At 46.6% G+C, this 13457-nt stretch overlaps 1 protein-coding gene across 11 annotated transcripts in view; it reads left to right on the top strand.

The window, feature by feature from the left end:
• The window catches only part of SVOPL (SVOP like), a 306199-nt gene that overhangs the window by 10734 nt on the left and 282008 nt on the right, over positions 1 to 13457 (top strand). The gene's annotated exons all lie outside the window — the stretch shown is intronic.

Below are 13457 nucleotides of genomic sequence, written 5' to 3'. Positions count from 1 at the left end.
GCGCCGTGGGAAGGGGGGGGGGGGGTGGGAGAAGTATAAAACACAACGATACCAAGGACTTCCAGGAAAGAAGTTGGTTTTTCAAAAAAGTGGATTTGGGGTGAAATTAGCGGGGGTAGAAAAGATCAAGGTTTTGGATGGGGGAAGATAAGAGATTGTGGTGAACAGCTGTTTTAAAGAACTGGAGGGAGGAGTGGGATTGAAGAGAGTGAGGGAGTTTGTTCCAGAGGTGGGAGAAAAGAGGAATGAAGGAGTGAAGGTGAGCAGAGAGTGTTGATTTTGGCAGTTTAACCATAAGAGGGTTGCAGGCAGAACTTGTTCGACCTGTAGGAATATTTGGGGGACAGAGCCCAGAGAGAGCTGGGGGAGCAAGGCCCGATAGGAGTCGGTAGAAGACGGAAAGACCACCAACCTGCCTGTGGTGAGTGAGTGAAAGGCCCTTTGAGTTAGCTTCATCGCGGGAGATTCCAATGATTCTGGACGCTTTGGTTTCAACAGCGTGAATACGAGCTAGGTGTGAGGCAAGAGCACCAGCCCAGAGGGGAGAGCAGTATTCCATTGAGCTGTGGATGAAAGCCTTGTATGTGGTGAGGAGCTCAGGTGTGCCAAGGAAGGACTTTGCACGACGGAGGATGCCCAGTTGGCGACTGGCTTTGGAGGCCAGATTTGAAATGTGGTTTTCCCAGCAAAGATCATGGCAGATAGTGAGACCCAAAAGCTTGAGTGACAGAACTTCTTGGAGAGGATTATTCAGAAAGTGGATGGGAGGGTTGTCCAGTCGGTCTTGTCGGAGAGACATTGTAAGAGGGTGAGATTTGTCAGGATTGAAAGACATGTTCCACTTGTTTGCCCAGTCTGTGATTTTGTCCAGGTCTGCAGAGAGTGAGGAGGCTGCAGACTGCTGATCTGAAGGATGTGGAATGGAGCGGCAGAGAGTGGAGTCATCAGCAAAGAGATAGAGTGGATTTTCAAGAGAGTCAGAGAGATCATTGATGAAGACCAGAAAAGCACAGGGCCCAGAACACTGCCGAGGGGAACTCCAGCCTGAACAGGAAGAGGAGATGAGAGAAACCCATTCAGGGCCACACGTTGACTACGACTAGAGAGGAAGTCCGCCAGCCATGCGTGGAGATTTCCATGGATACCAAAGGAGGGGAGTTTCGTGAACAGAGCGGGGTGCCAGACCGTATCGAAGGCATGTGATATGTCAAGGGAGACAGCTCTAATTTCCTGTTTGGCATTGAGGACCTCCATCCATTGTTGAGAAAGCAGAAGCAGCATGTCCAGAGTAGAGTGACCTGGTCTGAAACCAAATTGATGATCAGAGATCAAGTCATTGTAGAAGAGGAAAGATTTCATATCCGATGCAATGATGGATTCCATGACTTTGCTGATAATTGGGAGAAGGCTGATTGGTCTGTAGTTGCTAGGATCTGTTTTTTGCACCTTTTTGTGTAAAGCGGTGATGTTGGCTGATTTCCAAGCAGATGGCAGATGACCTTGAGCAAAAGAGAGGGTGAAGAGAACAGAGAGAGGGGGTGAAAGAGCGGAAGAACAGGATTTTAGGACCCGTGGGCTGATGCCATCAGGTCCAGTTGCAGAATCAGAGTCGAGGGTTGACAGAAACTTTTCCACCTTGTCAGGAGGAAAGGACACAGAGTCCAGGAGCAGCAGGGTACGACTGGGTACAGTGGGTACAGAGAGGGATGGGTTCGGGAAACAAGATTTAGAGGCAAACACAGAGTTGAGGCATTCAGCCTTTTCGCGTGCGGAGTCAGCTGTGTAGCCATTTGAGGTAAGGGCGGGGATGGAGGGGGACCACACCAGAAACAGATTTGACCAGACGCCACCAGGATTTGGAAGAGGGAGACAGATAAGAGAGTTCGTTCTTGAGAACGGAGAGATATTGTTTCCTGGCTCTCCTGAGGGTGGACACACACACAAATGGCCATCGGTCAAAGGATTCCCGTACGCCCCCGCCGAGCCCTCCACAAAGCAGGTGGGCAACCCCATTCGAGACCGTGGACAAGATGTTATTTGCCGAGCGGATTAGCAGCCCGCGGTTCGAACCATTAGCAGTACTAAACCCGATTCTTATGCGTTGGCCAAATCGTGCCACAAGTGTTCAATGATGGAAATCACAAAGACGAACGGATGTCAAGAAAGGAAGGCAAAGGTAGGAAGAACAGGGATTTATTATTAATTACTATTGTACAAAACCAAAGAAACCAAGGAGAAGGAAAGAAAACGAAAGCAATTTACAGAAGAAGAAGAAGACACAGTGCAATTCTACTTATCTATACAGGCTTACTTAAACTCCAGGACAACACAGACAAACAGACGACAATCAGACTTACACGAATGTGGAATGAAGGCAGGAACGAATGGCTGGAAGGGGAGGAAGGTTCAGGTGGTCCACAGAGCTGGAAGGATGCGGGTCCGGTTCGTGTAAACGACAAGGCTCGAGGTGAGCGGCCGCCGACCCTCCTCAATCTCGTTCGCACGGCGGCGTTTTTTCGTATCAGCGGTCGAAACTGCCGTCAAAGCTCAACTCAACTGCGGTGGACTCGGCTGCGGTGGACTCGGCTGCGGTGGACTCGGCTGCGGTGGACTCGGCTGCGGTGGACTCGGCTGCGGTGGACTCACCTGCGGTGGACTCCTCACTCATCTCCTTAAGCAGTCCCTCCCAACTTACTTTTATGAGGCGCTTGGCGATCAAGCCGCCGGCCTTTTGGAAACGCCCATCGGTGAGCTCACCTCGGCCTTGATTGGTCGCGAGGGCTCACCGATCCCGCCCCTTGATGAGGCATTGGCAAAGCCACGCCTTGTTCCTGGCGCTTGGCTGACTCCTCCCACCTTCCTCTCCGAGATGACCTCGTGTTCAATGGAGTCTGAGGCGCTGACAATAAGCCAAAGCAGTAGTGGCGAACACCGCCGTACTGGTCCTTTTTAGGAGGCCATGGGGGTGTCGGGGGGATCCTATCTTATTTGATTTGGTGCAATGCAGTGTCAACTAATGGGCAACAGAGCCTTAAACTGGAACACATAATAAGGAAATAACTATTTAGAAGGGTATATGATTTTCTACGTGCATGCGATGGATTAACTAAGGGGACGACCTTTGATCTTTACACAAATTGATGGAGGTATTTACAAGGATCATGACAATTGACAGAGGGTGATATTTACAACACAGGATTCTCAAATCCACAACAATATATATATATATATATTATATATACATATATATATATATATATATATATATTATATATATATATGATGGGTTGTCCCCCCCTTTGGAACTCAAGAAGAGGCACCTTCGAAGCAGCAAGTGAGGTTTAATGAAAAATCGAGCAAACACAATATTGTGGAGCATGTCTTGAAATCGCAAGGCCTTGCCACACCAGACCATGCAAGTCCAAGCCGCACTAAAAACTCAGCAAAATACAATTTGTTATATACATGAAATAACAGAAAAAACGCTGCGCTAAAGTATGACCTCAGACAAGAGAGGGCCTTTGAAGACACAGAAAGTAAGATATTTCTCAGGCTCTAATTCCAAACGATTTGGGCTTTCCAAGGCCCAGGGATGCGTTCCCATAATAAAGTTCAATGGTATTTACTTTTGGCAGTAAAACACATACAAATCAAAGGAACAAATCAAAGGATACATCTTACATCATCTCCTGTTCGAGGTTAACTTACAACTATTCCCATAACTTTCTTCCTTTAGAAGATGCTGAAAAAACGTCTCTCCAGGCTGGATCTGACCGAGCCATGGACAACATGTTTTGCAATTGAATTTAGCTTTTTTGAAGCAAGTAAAAGGAAGACACAATTAAATATATATTTCTCAGGTGCCCTGGGTCACGTGGTGCCCCCCATGGCCCCCCATGCCCTGCCCCCGACATATATATATATATATATATATATATATATATATATATATATATATATATATATATATATATATATATATATATATATATATATACACACAGTGAAACCTTGACTTACGAGTGCACCAACTTACGAGTTTTCCGAGATACGAGCCGTCGCTCGGTCGAATTTTTGCTTTGTGATGCGAGCCGAGATCTGAGTTACGAGCTTACACCACCCGCCACTAGGTGGCCCAACGAGCGTTCAGGTCACGTGGTTATCTTGCCGTGCAAGCATCTCTGCCATATATCGCTGTTGCTTTGTTTTCGCTTTTTGGTTATTTTGGAAAATTTCTTAGTTTTAACCATGGGTCCTAAGAAATTGAGTGCCAAGGGCAGTGCTGAGAAGAAGAAGAGGATGATGTGCTTGGATATAAAACACGCAATCGTCGAAAAACATGAGCGAGGTGTGCGTGTTGTCGACTTGGCGAGGCAGTACGATCGTAGTACTTCTACAATATGTACGATTTTGAAGCAGAAGGAGTCCATAAAGGCTATAACGCCAGCCAAGGGCGTTAAGATTATTTCAAAACTCCGGACCTCTGTCCATGAAGAGATGGAGAAGTTGTTGTTTGTGTGGTTGACGGAGAAGCAGCTCGCAGGAGATACCGTGACCGAGAGCATCATCTGTGAGAAGGCACGAGACATTTATGGGGATTTGGTGCAGCAGACGGCGGGAACATCAACGGACGAGGCATCGGAAGAGTCATTCAAAGCCAGTCGGGGATGGTTTGATAATTTTAAGAAGAGGACAGGCATTCACTCCGTCGTCAGGCATGGTGAGGCAGCAAGCTCGGATGTGAAGGCAGCTGAAGATGTTATTATAACTTTTGCCGAACTGATAGAAGCCGAAGGATACATCCCCCAGCAAATCTTCAACTGTGACGAGACAGGGCTCTTCTGGAAAAAGATGCCAAGGAGGACGTATATAACGGCAGAGGAGAAGAGCATGCCAGGCCACAACTTGTTCAGAGTGCCGGCAATAGCTCGCCTTCTCTTTGTGGAAGACACGGTGAGATTTTTTTTTTTTTTTTTGTATACAAGATCGAGGCTCGTGAAAGAGCTAACATTAATCACACAAAAAGACCAACCGACACACAAAACACAAAAAACAAGGGGAGCAGCAGACAAGATGGGGAGAGAGGGGGAAGGACACAAACACAACATTTGAGAGCAGGGACATCGGGAGGACTTGGGGGGAGGTGGGAGAGGAATAAAACATATGAACACTGCAAGGACTCTGGGGTGAATTACCGGGGGTAGAAAATATCAAGGTTTTCGATGGGTCATTGATGAGGTCATTGATGAAGACCAGAAATAGCACAGAGCCCAGAACACTACCAGAACACTACACAGATCCTCATTTCGATGAGGTCATTGATGAAGACCAGAAATAGCACAGGGCCCAGAACACTACCAGAACACTACACAGATCCTTAACATCCAACAACTAATGGGACGCAAACGGGGCGCCCAGTTTAGCGGCACACACATTGATGAATCACCCTGCCTGTGAAACACCGACATGACAGGTTATAGCCGGGTCGGGATTCAAACCCAGGCTGGACAGCTTAGAGTCAAGTGTGCGTACCTCCAGTCCAGGCCATCCTGCCAACTTGTATGCTGCATACAGGTGAAATATAAAGCGCGAGATATTTATATATTTTTTTTTTTTAAAAATTGGTGTGGTTTTTGGCGGGCTGGAACGGATTAATAGCATTTCAATTCATTTTAATGGGGAAATTTAATTTGAGAAACGAGCAAATTGAGTTACGAGCTCGGTCACAGAACGAATTAAACTCGTAAGTCAAGGTTTCACTGTATATATATATATATATAATGTGTATATATATATATATATATATATATATATATATATATATATATATATATATATATATATATATATATATATATATATATATATATCTGTGCAGTGTCTGTCCTGTCCTGTGTTGTGTTGTGTTGTCACTGAACTACTTTCTCAAACTTTTGTGAAATCGTACCAAACTTCTGGTATGCACATATCTCTCCTGTCGGTATGTCCGAAGGGTATTTTTTTTGAAAATCTTTCCATTTTTTAAATTTATTTTTGGCATTTTTGGGGGAAATTTTTTTTTTCAACTTCAATTGTTTATAAAATGTGATATCACGTATATTACAAATACATTTGTGCAAAATAATTGTTTGAATTATGATTGATTTAAACCATGACAAAACGGCAACCTGGGTGCAGTCATTTATCTATATATCTACACATCTGGGCAGTGTCTGTGTTGTCACTTAACGACTCCCTCAAACTTTTGTTTCCGTGGTTGTTAAGTGTTTTTAATAACGTTGTGGTGGTTTTGAATCACGTGGTGGTGAGGTATTTTGAATTATGTGGTGGTGAGGTGTTTTTAAATGACGTGGTTGTGAGGTGTTTTTAAATCACATGGTGGTGAGGTGTTTTGAATTACGTGTTGGTGAGGTATTTATAATTACGTGGTGGTGAGGTGTTTTGAATAAGTTGGTGATGAGGTGTTTTTAATGACGTGGTGGTGAGGTGTTTTTAAATCACATGGTGGTGAGGTGTTTTGAATTACGTGGTGGTGAGGTATTTATAATTACGTGGTGGTGAGGTGTTTTGAATTACTTGGTGGTGAGGTGTTTTTAATGACGTGGTGGTGAGGTGTTTTTAATTTTGTGGCTGTGAGATGTTTTTATTACGTGTTTTATGGCTGTGAGGTGTTTTTAATTTTGTGGTGGTGAGGTGTTTTTGTTACGTTTTTTATGGCTGTGAGGTGTTTTTATTACGTGTTTTACGGCTGTGAGGTGTTTTTATTACGTTTTTTATGGCTGTGAGGTGTTTTTATTACGTGTTTTATGGCTGTGAGGTGTTTTTATTCCGTGTTTTATGGCTGTGAGGTATTTTTATTCCGTGTTTTATGGCTGTGAGGTATTTTTATTCTGTGTTTGATGGCTGTGAGGTGTTTTCAATTTCGTGGTGTTGAGGTGTTTTTAATTTAGTGGTGGTGAGGTGTTTTTATTACGCGTTTTATGGCTGTGAGGTGTTTTAAATTACTTGGTGGTGAGGTGTTTTGAATTACTTGGTGGTGAGGTGTTTTGAATTACTTGGTGGTGAGGTGCTTTAAATTACTTGGTGGTGAGGTGTTTTGAATTACTTGGTGGTGAGGTGTTTTAAATTACGTGGTGGTGAGGTGTAATCATCCCAAACTTCCAGTTTGCACCTACCCCTCCCCTATGTATGTGCTGAGGGGTTATTTCTTGAAAAAAAAACATTCAACCTAAATCTTCAACCTAAATTGCCTATAAAAATGTAATATCGCAAACACAACAAATACATTTGTGCAAAATAATTGTTTGTATTATGATTGGTGTAAATCATGACAACACAGCAACTCAGGTACAGTCATTATCCTCAGCTAAAATAAGCCCGTTCCTCAGGAATGCCAAGCTATTATATATATTTATATATTGTCGCGATCCCGGCTGTGAAATGGTTCCCAGCACGGAATACGGACGTTAATGTCCGGGCTTCAAGTAGTCCACGGAGTGGACAGAGAGAACTCAATAAACACAATTGTGTTTTAATCGGCCTTCTAGGGGTAAGGCACGATGCTTTATTGGCTCGATCACAAAAACCATAAATGGTAACAGAATGGAATACACCGCACAAAGCCTGCAGGAACTGTCGGCCCCAGAAGCTCCAAACAGGACGCAGGCAAGATCACTCGCGGTTCCAATCGACGATCTCCGGGACTCGGAGGGTAACAGAGTGGAATACACCGCACAAGGCCTGCAGGAACGGTCGGCCCCAGAAGCTCCAAACAGGACGCAGGCAATATCTGACTCACGGTTCCAATCCACGAGATCCGGGAATCACTCGTTCTCTTCCGGAGTTACTCACTCGTAAAATACAGAACGGTAAACGATCAGCCCAACGCGGCTGTCGTGAAGATTAAGGGAAATCCCTTTATCTATTTCCCACTCGGAGCCTTCGAGAGTCGCGTCCGTTGCATAAGATGGCGACCGCGCTCTCTGACCCTCCACCAATCGCGTGAGGCTCAAAGGAGGTCACGTCACGTGGTGGGCGGGGCACCAAATCTGGGTGAGAACAGGTGGTTTCACCGGTGGTTTCTCACAGTCCTCCCCCCCTAAGTAAAAACCCCGTCGAATAGACGGCGTTTTTAAAACCAGTATTTGTAGTAGGTGCAAATCACATGGCAAGATGATGGCGGTAATCGCTAACAGGCAATTGACGCAATTAACAATTATTAACACTTATTAACAACAATAACGCAACAACGCAACAATACAACGCAACGCAAGAGCGCAACAATAACGCAATTATTAACGCACAGGCAATTAACAGGCATTAACAGGTTAACAATGAACCAGTTTGGTTTTTTTTTTTTTTTTTCACACACAAATTTTAACACCATACACCACATTAATATCTACCCTACAAGAGTTACACTTCACACAAAGCACAATAGAGAGGCAAGGGGGCCAAACTCAAGTTGGGGGAAGCGTTGACAGGAAGGAAACGGGCCGAAACCTAGAGCGGCGGGTACTCCTCCGGTGTCGAGAACAACAGTCATATGCGTAATGACCCCTTTCACCGCACTGGTAACATCGATCGTTCGGGTCGAAAGGCCTGCGGACCAAAGGGCGTCTGAAACGAGGCCGCCGCGACATGCCATTCGACATCTCGACGCACACACGCGATCCGCAAATTAACCTTCCATCAAGGGCTCTGACCGAATCTTCAGCATCTCGTGGCTCTTCAAACTCAACAACTGCAAATCCAGGTGGGTTTCGAGCAACCCATACGTTGCGGAGTGGTCCGTAATGTTCGAAGACCCTCCCTAGCTCGGCTTTCGCTGCTCCATTGCCCAGGTTTCCCACATATACCTTAGCATTAGCGTTCCTGCTGAATCGCGACATGGCGGGAGCGGTCCCTGAGGAGCACGGCACCTGAGGGTGGCTTGACGGGAGGCTCGGGTGGACTTCAGCTGACGCAACGTCACCGTCGGGAACTGGAGTCGAGGCGCTAGGCTCCTCGGGCCAGAGTGAAGATATGTCTGACTCCGCCACTCTCTCCGCCTGTTTACTCTGGGATCTAGTGACCCCCCCACAGGTCAGAGTCAATGACTCCTCCCTGGCCATGGCATCATTGCCAATCAGCAAGGAGACCCCGGGTATCGGGTAGTAGGGTACCACCACACAGGTCACGGGACCCTTAAAAATGTCACTCCGGACCTCGAGGAGGGCAAGGGGATACCGGCCAAGAACCCGGTCAATGCCCCGAAGGAGGGTATACTCGCCGGTATAACGCATCTGAGAGGCCGGAACTACCCCCGCCCGGAGAACACACCGTGTCGCCCCAGTATCCCGAAGGTATTGGGCCTCAAACTTCAGCATCGAATCAGGGCCACCCACTAAGGCTGTCCCTGAATAATCCTGGTACAGTGGATGAATGGAATTAGCCTCGGTGGCAGTGACCTCGGTCACCGATGCCACCGTCGTGTGCGAGGGCCCGGCGGATGAGCTCCACTGATCTCCCTCCGACTTAACAGGAGGGTTGCCTCGGTAGGCCGGACTAGCGGGATTAGAGAAGCAGCGGTTTTCACCGTGCCCCACGCGTTTGCAGAAATCGCACCAGGGCCCTGCCCTGGTCTGCGGCTCGCGACCGCCACCAGTGGAGGGCATCGGAGAACCCCTCCCCTCGATCCAGCCGCCGGGCAGACGGGGGGCGGTCTTGATCGCAGACTCCTCCGTCTTACGACGCGACTGCGTGACTTGCAGCATTTTGCACGCCAAAACATGTTTATCAATAAGGTTGACGCAGTCTGCCAAGGAAACAGTGTCTTTGTCGACAAGAAACAATGCTAAGTCAAGCGGAAGCTGTTGATCGATACGGTAACGCACCAGGAGTTCCGCAACCGCTGGAGGTAACTCAACCTTGCTCCCCTTGAACCATCTCTGCAGCTGTTCCAACAAGGCCCGCGAATGTTCCTCATAGGTTTGACTGGACTCACGAGTCCAGCTGAAAAAATTTCTCCTATAAATACATGCGGACACCGCATAGGCGTTCAAAATCTCGGCCTTCAATGCCCTGTATTTGTTTGCGTCCTCGGTTGCCATCCTCGCATATACCTCCCTCGCCTTCTCAGATAGATGGCTCACAAGATGGCCGACCCACAAGCTCTCATCAATGCCACCGGCAGCCAACAACTTCTCCGCCATCTCCAGATACGCTTCTGGCTTCGTGTCTCCCGTCCAGTCCGGCAAACGAACATGAACAGTTTCCGGGACTCTTGCAGCAGACCCCTCTGCCCGCGGTCGTTCAGTCAACATTCGCAACTCATGCTCTCTGACGTGTTCAGCTTCTGCTGCTGCCTCTGCTGCTGCCGCACGCTCTCTCTCTCTCTCACGCTCTCTCTCTGCTGCCGCATGCTCTCTCTCTGCTGCCGCATGCTCTCTCTCTGCTGCCGCAGCACGCTCTGCCTCTGCTGCTGCCGCACGCTCTCTCTCTCTCTCACGCTCTCTCTCTGCTGCCGCATGCTCTCTCTCTGCTGCCGCATGCTCTCTCTCTGCTACCGCAGCACGCTCTGCCTCTGCCCTGTCATTCTCCCTGTTATACATGTCAAGTTGTTGAACCGGAGTCAGCCCGGTCCAGAAGGGCGAACGCATGCATTTAGTCATGATGGAATCGCTTCCTAACATCTCGGGTTGAGTGACCGGGTCAAGGCTGCTTGCGTCGCTCACATCGCCACCCACGTGACTGTCAACATGATCAGGTTGAACTCTCACTTCTCTGGTCGACATAGCTTGGCTACGAGTTATCATAAGACAAGGCACAAAACACAACGCTCAAACACAACGCTCTGTTGGGGAAATACGACACGAACTACACAATATCACCCGCACATCAAATTGCCAATGAGAAAAATACCACGTACAAATACTCACGTTTTTTTTTTTTTTGTCGGTTGTTTGGAGGGATCCGAGGCTCACTTATTCTGCAGTGAAGCACCACCCAAGACAGCGTCCTACGGCGAGAAAGTTCCTCCAAGACGGCGTCCGCTGGTGAGAAGATGCAGATGCCGAATTCCCGTCTCAATTTGAATGTCTCTCACTTGAAAGATCCTAGGACGAGCAACCCATTTGTCGCGATCCCGGCTGTGAAATGGTTCCCAGCACGGAATACGGACGTTAATGTCCGGGCTTCAAGTAGTCCACGGAGTGGACAGAGAGAACTCAATAAACACAATTGTGTTTTAATCGGCCTTCTAGGGGTAAGGCACGATGCTTTATTGGCTCGATCACAAAAACCATAAATGGTAACAGAATGGAATACACTGCACAAAGCCTGCAGGAACTGTCGGCCCCAGAAGCTCCAAACAGGACGCAGGCAAGATCACTCGCGGTTCCAATCGACGATCTCCGGGACTCGGAGGGTAACAGAGTGGAATACACCGCACAAGGCCTGCAGGAACGGTCGGCCCCAGAAGCTCCAAACAGGACGCAGGCAATATCTGACTCACGGTTCCAATCCACGAGATCCGGGAATCACTCGTTCTCTTCCGGAGTTACTCACTCGTAAAATACAGAACGGTAAATGATCAGCCCAACGCGGCTGTCGTGAAGATTAAGGGAAATCCCTTTATCTATTTCCCACTCGGAGCCTTCGAGAGTCGCGTCCGTTGCATAAGATGGCGACCGCGCTCTCTGACCCTCCACCAATCGCGTGAGGCTCAAAGGAGGTCACGTCGCGTGGTGGGCGGGGCACCAAATCTGGGTGAGAACAGGTGGTTTCACCGGTGGTTTCTCACTATATATATATATATATATATATATATATATATATATATATATATATAATATAGACTACCGGTCAAAAGTTTTAGAACACCTAAATTTTTCCTGTTTTTATTGAAATATACGCAGCTTAATGTCCATTGAATAACCTGAAATGGTACAAAGGTAAGCAGTAAACTGCTCGAGGTTAAAAAAAAAAGTTTAGGTTTGCAAAAATGGGAGAATAATGTAAATTGCAGTTATATCGTAAAAAAAGGCCTTCTTCAGGGAACAAGTAATGGGTTAACAACTTTCAGCTGTCCTGCAGCAATGTAAGTAAATTAAGCCTTGAAAGTTGATGCAAACAATTCCTGCAGGTGTCCCAACCTCTGCTGATTACTTGATTACAAACCCCCTGTCTGTATAAAAGCAGTATTGGAACAGACTGTTATTACACATTATTGTGTTATTACACATTATTACACAGAAGCATTATTTGGTCAATATTGCACTGCAGGAATTAATATATTGGAAACTGGAGGAAACTCTGACAGGAAGAGGTCTGGCAGACCCAAAGCCACAACAGAATCAGAAGACAAGTTTCTGAGAGTCAACCGCTTGCGTGATTGGCAGCTCACAGGACAACAGCTTCAAGCACAGCTTAACACTTGTTGAAGTAAGCAAGTCTCAGTTTCAACTGTGAAGAGAAGACTTTGAGCTGCAGGTTTGATAGGTCGAGTGGCAGTAAGAAAGCCATTGCTAAGATGGCAAAATAAGAAAAAGAGGCTTGCCTGGGCCATGAAGCACCGCTAGTGGACTACTGAAGACTGGAAGAAGGTCTTATGGACCGATGAATCAAAATTTGAAATCTTTGGTTCATCACGCAGGGTTTTTGTATGCCGTCAAGTAGGCGAAAGGATGTTTCCTCAGTGTGTGACACCAACTGTCAAACATGGAGGAGGAAGCGTGATGGTCTGGGGCTCTTTTGCTGGATCCAGAGTCAGCGACTTGCACAGATTGACTGGCACCCTGAACCAAAAGGGCTACCACAGCATTTTGCAGCACCATGCAATACCCTCTGGTATATGCCTAGTTGGTCAGGGGTTCATCCTACAGCAAGATAATGACCCTAAACACACCTCCAGGCTTTGTCAAAACTACCTTCGAGGAAAAGAACAAGACGGTAGGCTTCAAATCATGGAATGGCCAGCACAGTCTCCAGACTTAAACCCCATCGAGCTGGTTTGGAATGAACTGGACAGAAGGGTGAAAGCAAAGCAACCTACAAGTGCAACACATTGGTGGGAACTTCTGAAAGTGTTGGGAAGAACTTCCCGAACCATATTTGATTTCCATTGTAGAAAGAATGCCACGAGTGTGTTCGGCGGTTATATCTGAAAAAGGTGGCGACTTTGCCGAGTCAAAAATTGAAATAAAATTTTGTTAAACAAAATGATTCTATGATTTCTTTTTTATCTCCAATTGTTTGTTTGTTCTATGCTTAATTTCAGAGTACATTGAGACATTAAACTGCGTAAACTTCAATAAAAACTGGAAAAATTGAGGTGTTCAAAACTTTTGACCGGTAGTGTATGTGTACATACAGCGTGTCCCATAAGTCTGGAACCATCGGTAATAATAACTTTTTCATTGTCGTAATAATAACTAGAAAGCATCTGAAAATGCAAAGCACATCTGCATCCGTTTTGT

The sequence above is a fragment of the Myxine glutinosa genome, chromosome 1, assembly GCF_964187855.1.
Source record: "Myxine glutinosa chromosome 1, kmMyxGlut1.1, whole genome shotgun sequence".
Taxonomy (NCBI): domain Eukaryota; kingdom Metazoa; phylum Chordata; class Myxini; order Myxiniformes; family Myxinidae; genus Myxine; species Myxine glutinosa.
Note: the sequence above shows the minus strand (reverse complement) of the source record. Positions and strands in the feature narration are given on the sequence as shown.